Below are 16,986 nucleotides of genomic sequence, written 5' to 3'. Positions count from 1 at the left end.
GTGATGCATATCGTATAATATAACCCACGGATACTTGAGGTGACATTGGAGTATCTAGGTGACATTAGGGTTTTGGTTGATTTGTGTCTTAAGGTGTTTATTCTAGTATGAACTCTAGGGCTGTTTGTGACACTTATAGGAATAGCCCAATCGGATTGATTGGAAAGAATAACTTTGAGGTGGTTTCGTACCCTACCATAATCTCTTTGTTTGTTCTCCGCTATTAGTGACTTTGGAGTGACTCTTTGTTGCATGTTGAGGGATAGTTATATGATCCAATTATGTTATTATTGTTGAGAGAACTTGCACTAGTGAAAGTATGAACCCTAGGCCTTGTTTTCCTACACATTGCAATACCGTTTTACGCTCACTTTTATCATTAGTTACCTTGCTGTTTTATATTTTCAGATTACAAAAACCTATATCTACATCCATATTGCACTTGTATCACCATCTCTTCGCCGAACTAGTGCACCTATACATTTACCATTGTATTGGGTGTGTTGGGGACACAAGAGACTCTTTGTTATTTGGTTGCAGGGTTGCTTGAGAGAGACCATCTTCATCCTACGCCTCCCACGGATTGATAAACCTTAGGTCATCCACTTGAGGGAAATTTGCTACTGTCCTACAAACCTCTGCACTTGGAGGCCCAACAACGTCTACAAGAAGAAGGTTGCGTAGTAGACATCAAGCTCTTTTCTGGCGCCGTTGCCGGGGAGGTGAGTGCTTGAAGGTATATCTTTAGATCTTGCTATCGAATCTTTTAGTTTCTTGTTTTATCACTAGTTTAGTTTATAAAGAAAACTACAAAAAAATGGAATTGAGTTTGTCTCATACGCTTCGTCTTTTTAATATCTTTCGTGAAAATGATGGGAAGGAAAATTGTGCTCAAGTACTAGAAGAAGAATTACATAGAATGCTTGGCATAAAATATGTGAATAATGAGCATGATTGCAATTTTGTTAGTATGAATTCCTTGAATATCCATGATGCTAATGATATGCAAAGCCACAAGTTGGGGAAGCTATGTTTGATGAAGATGATATTTTTTGTCCCCCAAGCTTTGATGAGCAAATTTACTATGATGAAAGCATGCCTCCTATCTATGATGATTATTGTGATGACACGTACGCTTTAAAGAATAATGATAACCATGAAACTTGTCATCTTGATCTTAATTTCCAATCACATGATAGTTATTTTGTTGAGTTTGCTCCCACTACTATTCATGAGAAGAATTTTGCTTATGTGGAGAGTAGTAAATTTTCTATGCTTGTAGATCATGAAAAGAATGATTTAGGTGCTGGTTATATTGTTGAATTCATTCATGATGCTACTGAAAATTATTATGAGGGAGGAATATATGCTTGTAGGAATTGCAATAATATCAAGTTTCCTCTCTATGTGCTTAAAGTTTTAAAGTTATGCTTGTTTTGCCTTCCTATGCTAGTTGATTATTGTTTCCATAAGTTGTTTGCTCACAAAATACCTATGCATAGGAAGTGGGTTAGACTTAAATGTGCTAGTCATATTCTTCATGATGCTCTCTTTATGTTTCAATTCTTAACTTTTATGCGAGCATCATTGAAATCGTCATGCCTAGCTAGGGGCGTTAAACGTTAGCGCTTGTTGGGAGGCAACCCAATTTTATTTTAGTTTCTTGCTTTTGGTTATGTTTAGTAATAAATAATCCATATAGATTCTGTTTAGATGTGGTTTTGTTTTTTAATTAGTGTTTGTGCCAAGTAGAACCTTTGGAAGACTTGGGTGAAGTCTTTATGATCATGCTGTAAAAAACAGAAACTTTAGCGCTCACGAGATTACTTCAACTTTTACTGGAGAGTGATATTTAGTTGATTCTTTTTGAAGGTGATTACTAGACAAATTCCTCAGGTCCACCAATTTATTTTAGAATTTTTGGAGTTCCAGAAGTATCCGTTTGATACAGATTACTACAGACTGTTCTGTTTTTGACAGATTCTGGTTTTTCGTGTGTTGTTTGCTTATTTTGATGAATCTATGGCTAGTAAAATAGTTTATAAACCATAGAGAAGTTGGAATACAGTAGGTTTAACACCAATAAAATAAAGAATGAGTTCATTACAGTACCTTGAAGTGGTGTTTTGTTTTCTTTCGCTAACGGAGCTCACGAGTTTTCTGTTAAGTTTTGTGTTGTGAAGTTTTCAAGTTTTGGGTAAAGATTCGATGGACTATGGAATAAGGAGTGGCAAGAGCCTAAGCTTGGGGATGCCCAAGGCACCCCAAGGTAATATTCAAGGATAACCAAGAGCCTAAGCTTGGGGATGCCCCGGAAGGCATCCCCTCTTTCGTCTTCGTTCATCGGTAACTTTACTTGGAGCTATATTTTTATTCACCACATGATATGTGTTTTGCTTGGAGCGTCATTGTATTTTATTTTGTTTTGCTTGCTGTTTGAATAAAATATCAAGATCTGAAATTCTTAAATGTTAGAGAGTCTTCACATAGTTGCATAATTATTCGACTACTCATTGATCTTCACTTATATCTTTCGGAGTAGTTTGTTGTTTGCTCTAGTGCTTCACTTATATCTTTTAGAGCACGGTGGTGGTTTTATTTTGAAGAAATAGATGAACTCTCATGCTTCACTTATATTATTTTGAGAGTCTTTAGAACAGCATGGTAATTTGCTTTGGTTATGAAATTAGTCCTAATATGATGGGCATCCAAGAGGGATATAATAAAAACTTTCATATAAAGTGCATTGAATACTATGAGAAGTTTGATTCCTTATGATTGTTTTGAGATATGAAGATGGTGATATTAGAGTCATGCTAGTTGAGTAGTTGTGAATTTGAGAAATACTTGTGTTAAAGTTTGTGATTCCCGTAGCATGCACGTATGGTGAACCGTTATGTGATGAAGTCGGAGCATGATTTATTTATTGATTGTCTTCCTTATGAGTGGCGGTCGGGGACGAGCGATGGTCTTTTCCTACCAATCTATCCCCCTAGGAGCATGCGCGTAGTACTTTGTTTCGATAACTAATAGATTTTTGCAATAAGTATGTGAGTTCTTTATGACTAATGTTGAGTCCATGGATTATACGCACTCTCACCCTTCCACCATTGCTAGCCTCTCTAATACCGGCGCACCTTTCGCCGGTATCATACACCCACCATATACCTTCCTCAAAACAGCCACCATACCTACCTATTATGGCATTTCCATAGCCATTCCGAGATATATTGCCATGCAACTTTCCACCGTTCCGTTTATTATGACACGCTCCATCATTGTCATATTGCTTTGCATGATCATGTAGTTGACATTGTATTTGTGGCAAAGCCACCGTTCATAATTCTTTCATACATGTCACTCATGAGTCATTGCACATCCCGGTACAACCGCCGGAGGCATTCATATAGAGTCATATTTTGTTCTAAGTATCGAGTTGTAATTCTTGAGTTGTAAGTAAATAAAAGTGTGATGATCATCATTATTAGAGCATTGTCCCAGTGAGGAAAGGATGATGGAGACTATGATTCCCCCACAAGTCGGGATGAGACTCCGGACCGAAAAAAAAAAGGAAAAAAGAGGCCATAAAAAAAGAGAAGGCCCAAATAAAAAAAATGAGAGAAAAAGAGAGAAGGGACAATGCTACTATCCTTTTACCACACTTGTGCTTCAAAGTAGCACCATGATCTTCATGATAGAGAGTCTCCTATGTTGTCACTTTCATATACTAGTGGGAATTTTTCATTATAGAACTTGGCTTGTATATTCCAATGATGGGCTTCCTCAAAATGCCCTAGGTCTTCGTGAGCAAGCGAGTTGGATGCACACCCACTTAGTTTCTTTTTTGAGCTTTCATATACTTATAGCTCTAGTGCATCCGTTGCATGGCAATCCCTACTCACTCACATTGATATCTATTGATGGGCATCTCCATAGCCCGTTGATACGCCTAGTTGATGTGAGACTATCTTCTCCTTTTTGTCTTCTCCACAACCACCATTCTATTCCACCTATAGTGCTATGTCCATGGCTCACGCTCATGTATTGCGTGAAGATTGAAAAAGTTTGAGAACATCAAAAGTATGAAACAATTGCTTGGCTTGTCATCGGGGTTGTGCATGATTTAAATATTTTGTGTGATGAAGATAGAGCATAGCCAGACTATATGATTTTGTAGGGATAGCTTGCTTTGGCCATGTTATTTTGAGAAGACATGATTGCTTTGTTAGTATGCTTGAAGTATTATTGTTTTCATGTCAATATTAAACTTTTGTTTGAATCTTATGGATCTGAATATTCTTGCCACAATAAAGAAGATTACATTGATAAATATGTTAGGTAGCATTCCACATCAAAAAATTCTGTTTTTATCATTTACCTACTCGAGGACGAGCAGGAATTAAGCTTGGGGATGCTGATACGTCTCCAACGTATCTATAATTTTTGATTGTTCCATGCTATTATATTATCTGTTTTGGATGTTTATGGGCTTTATTATACACTTTTATATTATTTTTGGGACTAACCTATTGACCCAGAGCCCAGTGCCAGTTCCTGTTTTTTCCCTTGTTTCAGTGTTTCGAAGAAAAGGAATATCAAACGGAGTCGAAACGGAATGAAACCTTCTGGAGAAGTTATTTTTGGAAGGAAAGCAACCCAGGGAGACTTGGAGTCCACGTCAAGGAAGCAACGAGGGAGGCACGAGGCAGGGGGGCGCGCCCACCCCCCTGGGCGCGCCCTCCACCCTCGTGGGCCCTCGTGGCTCCCCTGACGTACTTCTTTCCCTATATATATCCATATACCCTAAAACCATTCGGGGAACAGAATAGATCGGGAGTTTCCGCCGCCGCAAGCCTCTGTAGCCACCAAAAACCAATCGGGACCCTGTTCCGGCACCCTGCCGGAGGGGGGAACCCTCACCGGTGGCCATCTTCATCATCCCGGCGCTCTCCATGACGAGGAGGAGTAGTTCACCCTCGGGGCTGAGGGTATGTACCAGTAGCTATGTGTTTGATCTCTCTCTCTCGTGTTCTTGATTTGGCACGATCTTGATGTATCGCGAGCTTTGCTATTATAGTTGGATCTTATGTTGTCTTCTCCCCCCTCTACTCTCTTGTAATGGATTGAGTTTTCCCTTTGAAGTAATCTTATCGGATTGAGTCTTTAATGATTTGAGAACACTTGATGTATGTCTTGCCGTGCGTATCTGTGGTGACAATGGGATATCACGTGATTCACTTGATGTATGTTTTGGTGATCAACTTGCGGGTTCCGCCCATGAACCTATGCATAGGGGTTGGCACACGTTTTCGTCTTGATTCTCCGGTAGAAACTTTGGGGCACTCTTTGAGGTTCTATGTGTTGGTTGAATAGATGAATCTGAGATTGTGTGATGCATATCGTATAATCATACCCACGGATACTTGAGTTGACATTGGAGTATCTAGGTGACATTAGGGTTTTGGTTGATTTGTGTCTTAAGGTGTTATTCTAGTACGAACTCTAGGGCTGTTTGTGACACTTATAGGAATAGCCCAACGGATTGATTGGAAAGAATAACTTTGAGGTGGTTTCGTACCCTACTATAATCTCTTCGTTCGTTCTCCGCTATTAGTGACTTTGGAGTGACTCTTGGTTGCATGTTGAGGGATAGTTATATGATCCAATATGTTATTATTGTTGAGAGAACTTGCACTAGTAAAAGTATGAACCCTAGGCCTTGTTTCCTATCATTGCAATACCGTTTACGCTCACTTTTATCATTAGTTACCTTGCTGTTTTTATATTTTCAGATTACAAAAACCTATATCTATCATCCATAGTGCACTTGTATCACCATCTCTTCGCCGAACTAGTGCACCTATACAATTTACCATTGTATTTGGTGTGTTGGGGACACAAGAGACTCTTTGTTATTTGGTTGCAGGGTTGCTTGAGAGAGACCATCTTCATCCTACGCCTCCCACGGATTGATAAACCTTAGGTCATCCACTTGAGGGAAATTTTCTACTGTCCTACAAACCTCTGCACTTGGAGGCCCAACAACGCCTACAAGAAGAAGGTTGCCTGCGTAGTAGACATCATGAAATCTTTGGCCCAGGGTCTATTCTCCATCATATAAGTTTCCAATCTATTTTACTTGGCAATCTTTACTTTCAATCTTCATCATAAAAAATACAAAAAATATTTATCTCATTATCTCTACCAGATCTCACTTTTGGCAAGTGGCCGTGAAGGGATTGACAACCCCTTTATCGCGTTGGTTGCAAGGCTCTTATTTGTTTGTGTAGGTACGAGGCGACTTGTGTGTAGTCTCCTAACGGATTGATACCTTGGTTCTCAAAAACTGAGGGAAATACTTACGCTACTTTGCTGCATCACCCTTTCCTCTTCAAGGGAAAAACCAACACAGTGCTCAAGAGGTAGCAGCGGCTGCGTGGGGGCCCGCGTAGCTTGACGATGAACTCCAATGGCTGGTGCCCAACGTGTCCCTGCATCGGAGCCAAGGCGACTGGGGGAGGAGCGACTAGAGCGCCACCACGCCCTGCTCGGCCCCGAGCACCGACCGCGCCCACGGCCTGCGACACCACCTTGTGCACTGGATTCTGCCCCTGCATCTCCAGCTGGAGCAGGGAGGCAATGTCGAGAAGAGACTCTCGTTGCCACCGTTGAAGCTTGACCGCGTCCTCTTCCCCTCACCATAGTGGAAGAAAGACACAGGTAGAAGGATGAGGTGTGTGTGGGTGAGCCCCTTGCCCACGCCTCCTTTTATAGGGGGCGTGGCCGGGGGCTGGCTCCTCACCACCCATAAGGCAACTGCCCCACTCCACCAATCCAGTCCCTCTGCATCGTTGACGACATCTAGAATTGACGACCACCCTCCTGCGCCCAGCGCTGAGCTTTCTGCCATGGCACTCATTCCCACACCCTACACGTCCACCACCAACCATGCGCAGTGCATGCAGCGTACGTGGCAGAAATGGCAGGAGTAGTGGGATGGGTGAAATGGCAGTTACCTTCCCGTGAACGTGGGCGGCCCATGGGCCATTACGTGGATAACCCCATGTCATTCCACATGACTAACAAAAAAACCGGAAACTGATTCAATCACAGGTTAAAGAAGAAGTAAGGAGAAGATCAAGAAAGACATAAACCCCATCGCGGCATGACTCAGGTGCTCGGCTGTGTATTAGTTGGGGCCTACCCCAATGATGCTCGGTAGCACGTATGGGCCAATCCCGGGGGCTCCTGCCGGTGCAACAAACATTCACATTCGTTGCCCGGACTCATACACACGCGTGCTGACATCATATGTCAGGCAGCAACCTAGAAAGCAAGACTAAGCCAGAGAAACCGCTCTTTCTGAGATCAAGGAGCGGATCAAGAAAACCAAGTCAACATACAAGGCAGCAGAACACCACCCTGGGAAGGCCTCCCTTGCCGGGCTGGAGAGTCCAGGGGGAAGTCTTCCTCCCCGGCCAGATCTTCGTATTCGGCGGCTTCGCACTGCGGGCCAACTCGCTTGGCCATCTAGAGCAGATCGACAGCTACACCCCTGGCCATCAGGTCAGATTTGGAAGTTTGAACCACGTCGCTGATATCCGCGAAGACTTGATCTTTGATGGATTCGAGCCCATGGCAGCTGCTCCCTGCCACCGCGATGAACATGACTTAAATATGTCATCGGACCACACCCAGGAGATAGCACCTGTAACTGGTCTGGCCCTAGATCTGGAGCAGATCTCGCCATCCGAGGACGGGAAGCTCAAACCCGCCACGGAAGCCGCAGACTTAGCGGCGTTGGAGCCGCACACAGACCCAACCTCGGATGGAATCTGCGCCACCGGAACCTCGGACTCATTTTCGGCTACAGGTTTCGAACCACGTGCGTCCGCGTACGTCGAGCTTGATCGGACTTCGATCGTCGAATTCAGCTCCGCGGACATCTTCCGGCACTCACCTTTAGGCGATGTGCTAAACTCATTAAAAACACTCGCCTTAGCGGGGGACTCATAGCCGAATTATATCCGGTTCGAACTGGAGGCTGATGACGGAGAATTTCGCTTCCCACCCACCGCCCACTTCATAGCCACTGTCGAAGACTTAACCGACAAGCTCGATTACGGCTCCGAAGACATCGATGGTATGGACGACGATGCCGAAGAGGAGGAGGGCCAAAACCCGCCGTTTACCGGGCGCTGGACGGCCACTTCTTCGTACGATGTGTACATGGTGGATACACCTAAAGAGAACAATGGCGATAACGAGAAGGATCCAGTCGAGGATAAACCTCCTGAGATACAGCCAAAATGCCGACATCAGCGGTGCCGCTCTAAATCACGCCGTGGAAAAGATAGCGATACCGGCACGAGATAAAACAATACTCCGGATGATACCGAAGACAAGGAATACCCTGTTGAGCCAACCTCCGAACAGGACGAACAGGAGGATGGGTGAGTCAGCCCTGATGAACAGGCCGTACACGAAGACTCGGAGGACAGTAATTATCTTCCACTCTCCGAGGATGAGGTGAGCCTCGGCAACGAGGATTTCATCGTGCCTGATGTCGGTGTCAAAACCGGCGGATCTCGGTAGGGGGTCCCAAACTGTGCATCTAGGATCGATGGTAACAGGATACGGGGGACACAATGTTTACCCAGGTTCGGGCCCTCTCTATGGAGGTAATACCCTACTTCCTGCTTGATTGATCTTGATGAATATGAGTATTACAAGGGTTGATCTACCACGAGATCGTAATGGCTAAACCCTAGAAGTCTAGCCTATGTGAATATGGTAATGAGTATCCCTATCCGGACTACGCTCTCCAGTTTATATAGACACCTGAGAGACTAGGGTTACATGGGGTCGGTTACATCGGAGGGAATCTACATAGTCGGTTGCCAAGCTTGCTTCCACGCCAAGTAGAGTCTAATCCGGAGACGGGTACAATCTTCGGTCTTCATGTCTTCACAGCCCATCAGTCCGGCCTACGGATAACAGGCCATACGCCCGAGGACCCCTTAGTCCAGGACTCCCTCAGTAGCCCCCGAACCAGGCTTCAACGACGAGGTGTTCAGCGCATAGATTGTCTTCGGCGTTGCAAGGCGGGTTCCTTCTCCAAGTAATATATTCGGCCGTTGATCCAATATCGCTCCCCTCGGCTCTATGCGCTAATAACTTTGTCTTCCACGTGTCGAGCGAATGCAGAAAGTCAGGGTATTTTTGCGAATAACACCCCGTCCACGCAAGGCAGAAAGATACTGGATCTTAGATCCAGGCGACACTGCACCGAGAAAATCCCCGAAGACTGCTAGGAGAAACCATTCCATCATGGCTAGCATTCCCAGCTCCTCCTCCCGCTCCAGCCCAAAGAGAAGCGAGTGGAAGAAGTGCTCCGTGACTCATAGTCAACTAGCATAGTTGCAAACGCAGGGATTTCTTCCTCCCACGGATCTGGTCCCTGTCCAAGCAGGGTCGGCCTCCTTCAGTGGCGTGACTCAAGCGGAGGACTTCCCGAATCCATTCGGGGGGCGAGTGTGCTTTGTCCCCTACCTGCTAAGAGGCGTTGGATTTCCCATCCATCCGTTCCTCCGAGGGCTTCTGGAATATTATGGCCTCCAGCTGCACAGCTTCACTCCCGCCTCTATCCTGCACATCGCAGGTTACGTCGCTCTATGCGAGTTATTTCTAGGTGTTGAAGCCCATTTCGAATTGTGGAGAAAATTGTTCTGTCTTGTCCCGCGCAACCACGAGTGGTCAATATTTGAAGTGGGCGGAGCCGAAGTGTGGCGCATCACCGATACCGGATACCTGTCCGGCACACCAAGGAGGGCAGCAAAGGAATGGCCTTCCGAATGGTTCTACATCGAGGACGTTGCACTTCCCGACCCAGTTCAAAAGGGTCTCCCTGAATTTGCAAGCGTTCCGCTAAAGAAACGCCATAGTTGGCGTCCCCGGAGCCTTGAAGAGGATGACAGTGTAGAGGTTCGTTAGCTCTTGGGCAAGATAAAGACACTCGCCCAGTCCGGATTAACAATGGTTGAGGTAGTGGCGATCTCCATAGTGCGAGGGGTTCAGCCGCTTCAATATAGAGGGCTCCCAATGTGGCACTACAACGGGGAGGACGACGCCTCCCGCTGTGGTCGGAAAGGTCCGGACACCCCTGCCGCTCTAGCCAAGATACTGGCCGAGCTGTTCAAAGGGGAGGAAGAGGAATTTCTTCACATCAATTGCAGAGATGGATATTCTATGTATAATCCTCCCAGTTGGGTAAGCCCCAATCCTTCTGCTCTACTCATTCTGCCTCCCGGATTACCCTTGACAAATTTCTAATCCGCTTATGACAGCATTGGCGAAAAATTACCGAGGGGTTTCACAGCCCCGCCCCACAGCCTAAGAACCACAACCGGGAGCTGGATCCTGGGTTCGAAGAAGAACCGGATATATTTGTGGTACTCGCGGAAGGGGTGTTTTACCAGGCGAGCTATGATGGCACGGAAGTGGCCATTATCACTGATTACCCTGCCCTTCTTCCTGCTTCCCATGTAAGTCATCAAGAGAAAATCTCACTCGAAACAGCTTCGTCGCACTGCCTCACCCATCGCACTGTCTCGTGCTCCACAGCGGAGGCGTTCGGCGTGCCACGCTACTCCGGGGGCGGCTCCAAAGAGAGCAGCTCGGGCGCCGAGCAAGGCTTCTAAAAGGAAGGTCGGTAAAGACACGACCGGTCCCTCATCAAAGAGGTAAGGGTTTGAAGGTATACTTTAGTAGTCACATCCAACAGTAACTTGCACGTTTGTTTGGTACCAGGAAAAAGTTTTAGCGGACTAAGTCCGAGGGTCCGGCTGGCCGTACTCCCGGCGCCCGGGATTTAGGTCCCGTCGGCGAGACGGGAGCTGACATGGGAACAATGTCGGACTGTCCTTCGGCCGAGGGTTCGGAGAATATGTCCGTTACCAACTCGGAAGTGGAGAGCGCCATGAATCATCGGCGCTATAGGGCTATTTTACGAGACCCTGAGTTCTCGGAAGAGGCATTCAATGCTTTCAGCTCGGCTGATGCATACATCCAAGCTGCTCGAAATGGGCTTAGTAGAGCCACAAAGCAGCATTTAACAGACGTGCGGGTAAGTTTTCTTTGTCCGAATAGGATAACCATACGCCAGTAGCCCCGGGGACTGAAAGCTGTTGGTACAACTGTTTTAAGGACCATTGTATCACTAGGTTCTTACAGAGAAGAACAACCTGCTAACCAAAGAGCTGGAACAGTGTCGGGCGCGGCTAAATGCTGCTACCGCCGAACTGGAGAACTTCAAGAAGCTGTCCACTAGTAACGTTCCCCTCCATCGAGGAACAATAATTGTATACCAACTGTGCTAATACTGCCACTGATCGCATAATACAGGCGCCTGATCAACTTGAAAAGAAGTTGAAGATCTCAACAAGAGTTACAGGAGCCAGGCAACCCAGCTTGGCCAAAACTTAAGTCATATTGATGCATATAATGGTGAAGAAAAGATATACGGGAAAAACGCATATGTGTGATGAGCTTGACACTCGGAAAATAATATTAACAAGCTTCTATTAAAGAAGCCCCTAGGTATAATGGGCGTACATATGTAAAGATGTGTATGTCAGCAGTGTTTGGTCAAGCCGAATGAGAGCTTTAAAGCGAAAAAAATGTGTAAAAGAGAGAAAAAGTAATGGAAACTATAGGGGAGAAGGAGACTAACAAAGAGTTCAGCGCTAGGCATAGCACCTCCGGAGTCTGGCCGCGTTCCAGGCGTTCGGCTCTAGGCGATTGTCTGATGCGTCACGAAGACGGTACGCTCCTCTGGTAAGAACTTCGTCAATTATGAAGGGACCCTCCCATTTGGCCTTGGGTTTGTCCTTTTTCTTCTCCGGCAAGCGTAGAACGAGTTCGCCAACATTGTAAGTCTTGGCCGTACTTCTCTGCTTTGATATCTTCGAGCCTGCTGTTGATAAAATGCTGAACGGGCTTTGGTGACGTCACGCTCCTCCTCCAGGGCGTCTAGGATGTCCTGCCGATCCAACTCAGCCTCTTTCTCTTCGTACATACGCACTCGAGGTGAGTCATGTATAATATCGCAGGGCAATACAGCCTTTACACCGTACACCATGAAGAAAGGTGTGTATCTGGTACTACGGTTGGGCGTGGTCCGCAGCCCCCAGAGTATGGAGTCGAGCTCCTCGACCCAGTGTTTGTCTGATTCTTTCAAAGACCGCACTAGCCTGGGTTTGATGCCGCTCATAATAAGACCATTGGCTCACTCGACTTGACCGTTTGTTTGCGGGTGGTAGACAGAGGCGTAATCGAGCTTAATGCCCAGATTAGCACACCAGGTTTTCACCTCATCGGCTGTGAAATTGGAACCGTTATCAGTGATGATGCTGTGCAGGACACCATAACGGTGCACCACATCGGATATAAATGCAATCACCGGTCCGGACTCGGCCGTTTTAACTGGTCTACCCTCTATCCACTTGGTGAATTTGTACACCATGACCAGCAGATATTTTTTCTTATGGCTTCCCCCTTTAAGGGGTCCAACCATGTCCAAGCCCCAGACCGCAAAGGGCCATGTAATGAGGATTGTTTGTAGGGCGGTTGGGGGCATATGGCTTTGGTTGGCGAAGAGTTGGCATCCAACACAGCGCTGGACGAGGTCCTGTGCGTCTGCCCGGGCCGTAGGCCAATACAATCCTGTCCGAAAGGCCTTGCTGACAAGTGTCCGGGCTGCGGGGTGGTGCCCACCGAGACATGCGTGAATTTCTGCCAATAGTTGCCGCCCCTCCTCCTCGGAGATACACCTTTGAAGGACTCCGGTAGTGCTTTTCTTGTAGAGCTCTCCTTCATGAACTTTATGGGCCTTCGAACGCCGGACAATCCGGCGAGCCTCATCCTGATCTTCTGGGAGCTCCATCCTATTAAAAATAGGCCAAGAATGGTTCGGTCCACGGGGCAATTACTGCCATGATGAGGTGGGCCGATGGTGTTATTTCGGTGGCTGAGCCTCCGATGATATCGGCGTGTTCACTATCTATGTTTGTGTTCGAAACGGGACTGTCGTTGCTGTCTCCCCCTTGCCACACCACAGATGGCTTAAAGAGCCTTTCGAGGAAGATGTTAGGTGGGACGGGGTCGCGCTTAGCGCCGATGCGAGCAAGGACGTCTGCCGCCTGATTACTTTCGCGGGCGACGTGATGAAATTCGAGCCCCTCGAACCGAGCCGACATCTTTAAGACGGCATTGCGATAAGCTGCCATCTTTGGATCTTTGGCATCAAAGTCTCCATTAATTTGGGATATTGCAAGGTTTGAGTCCCTGCGCTCCTCCAGGCGTTGTATGCTCATTGATACGGCCATCCGAAGGCCATGTAGCAAGGCCTCGTATTCGGCTGCGTTGTTGGAGTCTGTGTATAATATTTGGAGTACGTACTAGACGACATCTCCTGTGGGGGACGTTAATACGACGACCGCCCCTAGCCCTGCCAACATTTTGGAGCCGTCAAAATGCATAACCCAGTTGGAATACGCGCCGTGCTCCTTAGGGAGTTCGGCCTCTGTCCATTCGGGGACGGAGTCAGCCAGTACCTGGGATTTGATGGCTCGACGTGGTTTGTACGTGATGTCGAATGGCAGGAGCTGAATGGCCCATTTGGCAATCCAGGCCGTTGCATCCCGATTGTTGATTATATCATTGAGGGGCACTTTGGAAGCCACCATGATCGAGCACTCCTGAAAGTAGTGTCGCAATTTTCGAGATGCCATGAAGAATGCATATGCTATCTTTTGATAGTGAGGGTACCGGGATTTGCATGGTGTGAGGACGGTGGATACGTAGTATACCGGCTTTTGGAGCAGAAATTTGTGTCCGTCCTGTTCTCACTCGACGACAAGTACGGCGCTCACCACCTGGTGTAATGCCGATATATATAGGAGCATTGGTTCGCCGACGTTTGGCGCGGCCAGGATTGGGTTGCTTGCCAAAATGGCTTTTATTTCTTCCAGTCCGGCAGTCGCCGTGTCTGTCCACTCGAAGTTATCGGTGCGCCGTAGAAGGCGATAAAGGGGCAGCGCCTTTTCCCCCAACCTGGAGATAAAGCGGCTTAAAGCTGCCACGCACCCGGTGAGTTTTTGGACCTGTTTGAGTTCGGTTGGCGTGGCCAATTGCGACAGAGCTCGGATTTTGGCTGGATTTGCTTGAATTCCTCTATTGGAAACGATGAAGCCCAGTAGTTTACAGGCGGGGACGCCAAAGACGCACTTTTCCAGGTTAAGCTTGATGTCGTATGTGCGGAGGTTGTCGAACGAAATCCGAACCCTGACCCGATTTTGGATCCGGAGTTTGAAGATCTACCGGACCTGGCAGTTCGGGCTCCGGGATATCGACTGATTTTTTAGGCTCATCGTCCGACTCCATGTTCGGAGGACGGGACATGCCTTTCTGCCGAAGAATATCCGGCCCTTCAAGATCGGAGATCCGAACATAGTTCGTCTTTAATATAGTAGAAGAGTTGCTCCGCTCCTCGACTACCGCTATCTGGTGGGTGATCGGCGGAGTTTTAATTTCTCTATGGTCAGGTTTAAGCCCAACTCGATCATAGTCTGTTGCGACCCCCAAGGCGGCCATGCGATCCAGGAGTTTGCTCAACGACTATAACTCCGTTGGATCCATCCGGGCGGAGTATTCGGTATCAACGCGGAGGCGATTTTTGATGAACTGAGAGGTCATCATCGGCTTAAGGGCCGACCCGGCGGTCATGACGAAGCCGCCCAGCCAGAGGGTTTGGCCTGGGGCCAGGGCTCCTCCGGAGATGATATTATCCTTGAGAACAAGGCGAGCCGTCAACCCTCTTGGAGACGGCACAGTGGGACTCTCAATGAAAGCACCAATGTCGGTGTCAAAACCGGCGGATCTCGGGTAGGGGGTCCCGAACTGTGCGTCTAGGATCGATGGTAACAGGAGACGGGGGACACGATGTTTACCCAAGTTTGGGCCCTCTCTATGGAGGTAATACCCTACTGCCTGCTTGATTGATCTTGATGAATATGAGTATTACAAGAGTTGATCTACCACGAGATCGTAATGGCTAAAGCCTAGAAGTCTAGCCTATGTGAATATGGTAATGAGTATCCCTATCCGGACTACACTCTCCGGTTTATATAGACACCGGAGAGATCTAGGGTTACATGGGGTCGGTTACATCAGAGGGAATCTACATAGTCGGTACCAAGCTTGCCTTCCACGCCAAGTAGAGTCTAATCCGGACACGGGTACAATCTTCGGTCTTCATGTATTCACAGCCCATCAGTCCGGCCCACAGATAACCGGTCGGACGTCCGAGGACCCCTTAGTCCAGAACTCCCTGACCTGAGGAACCTCTCGAGCAGGAGTGCTTTAAGCACCGGCTAATAGCCACTGCGAGGAGCCTGAAAAAGAAGCAGCAGCAGCTTCAAGCTGATCAAGACCTGCTCAACGACAGATGGACTAATGTCTGGGCAGCCGAGGAATACGGCCTCGATCGCCCAACCAAAAGTTACCCGAAGCGCAAATTGTTACCCCAATTCGATGACGATGCGTTGGAGCCCATACCATCAGCGCGTAATGCGGCTGACCAACCACCATGTGGCCGGGATAAAGCGGCACCTCAAGCCGAACACCAGCCCGTCCTACCTCACCGTAAAGGCAGAGATAAAACAGCTCGAGGTTATACATATGACCTGCGGCAGGACCTAAAGAACAGAACAGGTCAGACTAGATCGATCTACGGATCGCGGGGGCGTGCCCTGACGCGCGACAATGGCCACTTGGCCGGACGAGACAAACATAACCATGCTTGGGCCGAAAATCGCAGACAGACTACATCCGAACTACGTCGCGACTTGGCCTGATACAGAGGCGCCGCACACCCCTCTGCTTCACTGATGAAGTAATGGAGCATGAATTCCCAGAAGGGTTTAAACCCGTAAATATCGAATCATATTATGGAACAACAGATCCCGTGGTATGGATTGAGGATTTTCTTCTCCATATTCATATGGCCTGCGGTGATGACCTTCACGCCATCAAATACCTCCCGCTAAAACTCAAAGGGCCAGCTTGGCACTGGTTAAACAGTCTGCCTGAAAACTCTATTGGTAGCTGGGAGGACTTGGAAGACGCCTTCCGCGACAACTTCCAAGGTACATATGTACGACCTCCAGATGCTGATGACTTAAGTCACATAGTTCAATAGCCCGGAGAGTCAGCCAGGAAATTCGGGACCAGGTTCCTAACTAAAAAGAACCAGATCATCGACTATCCGGATGTCGAAGCCCTAGCGGCCTTTAAGCATAGCATCCGCGACGAATGGCTCGTCCGTCACCTCGGCCAAGAAAAGCCGAAGTCCATGGCAGCCCTCACGGCACTCATGACCCGTTTTTGTGTGGGCGAGGATAGTTGGCTAGCCCGTACCAATAACACTACAAGCGAAGCTGGCACCTCTGAGATCAAAAACAGCAACGACAAGCCCCGACGCAACACGCACAAGCGTCGAAGCAACGGTAACAATACCAACGACACGGCAGTCAACGCCGGATTCAGTGGCTCCAAGTCCGGCCAGCGGAAGAAGCCATATAAAAGGAACAATCCGGGCCCATCCAGCTTGGACCGCATACTCGATCGTCCATGCCAGATCCATGGCACCCCACACAAACCAGCCAATCATACCAACAGAGACTGTTGGGTTTTTAAACAGGCCGGTAAATTAAATGCCGAGAACAAGGAGAAGGGGTCACAAAGCAAGGACGATGACGAGGAGTCCCATCCGCCGAACACAGGGGGACAGAAGAAGTCCCCCCCCCCCAAGTTAAAACAGTGAACATGATATACGCTACCCATATCCCCAAGAGGAAGTGCAAACGCGTGCTCAGGGACGTCTACGCGATGGAGCCAGTCGCCCCAAAGTTCAACCCATGCTCTTCA

The sequence above is a fragment of the Triticum aestivum genome, chromosome 3D (genome assembly GCF_018294505.1).
Source record: "Triticum aestivum cultivar Chinese Spring chromosome 3D, IWGSC CS RefSeq v2.1, whole genome shotgun sequence".
NCBI lineage: Eukaryota > Viridiplantae > Streptophyta > Magnoliopsida > Poales > Poaceae > Triticum > Triticum aestivum.
Note: the sequence above shows the minus strand (reverse complement) of the source record.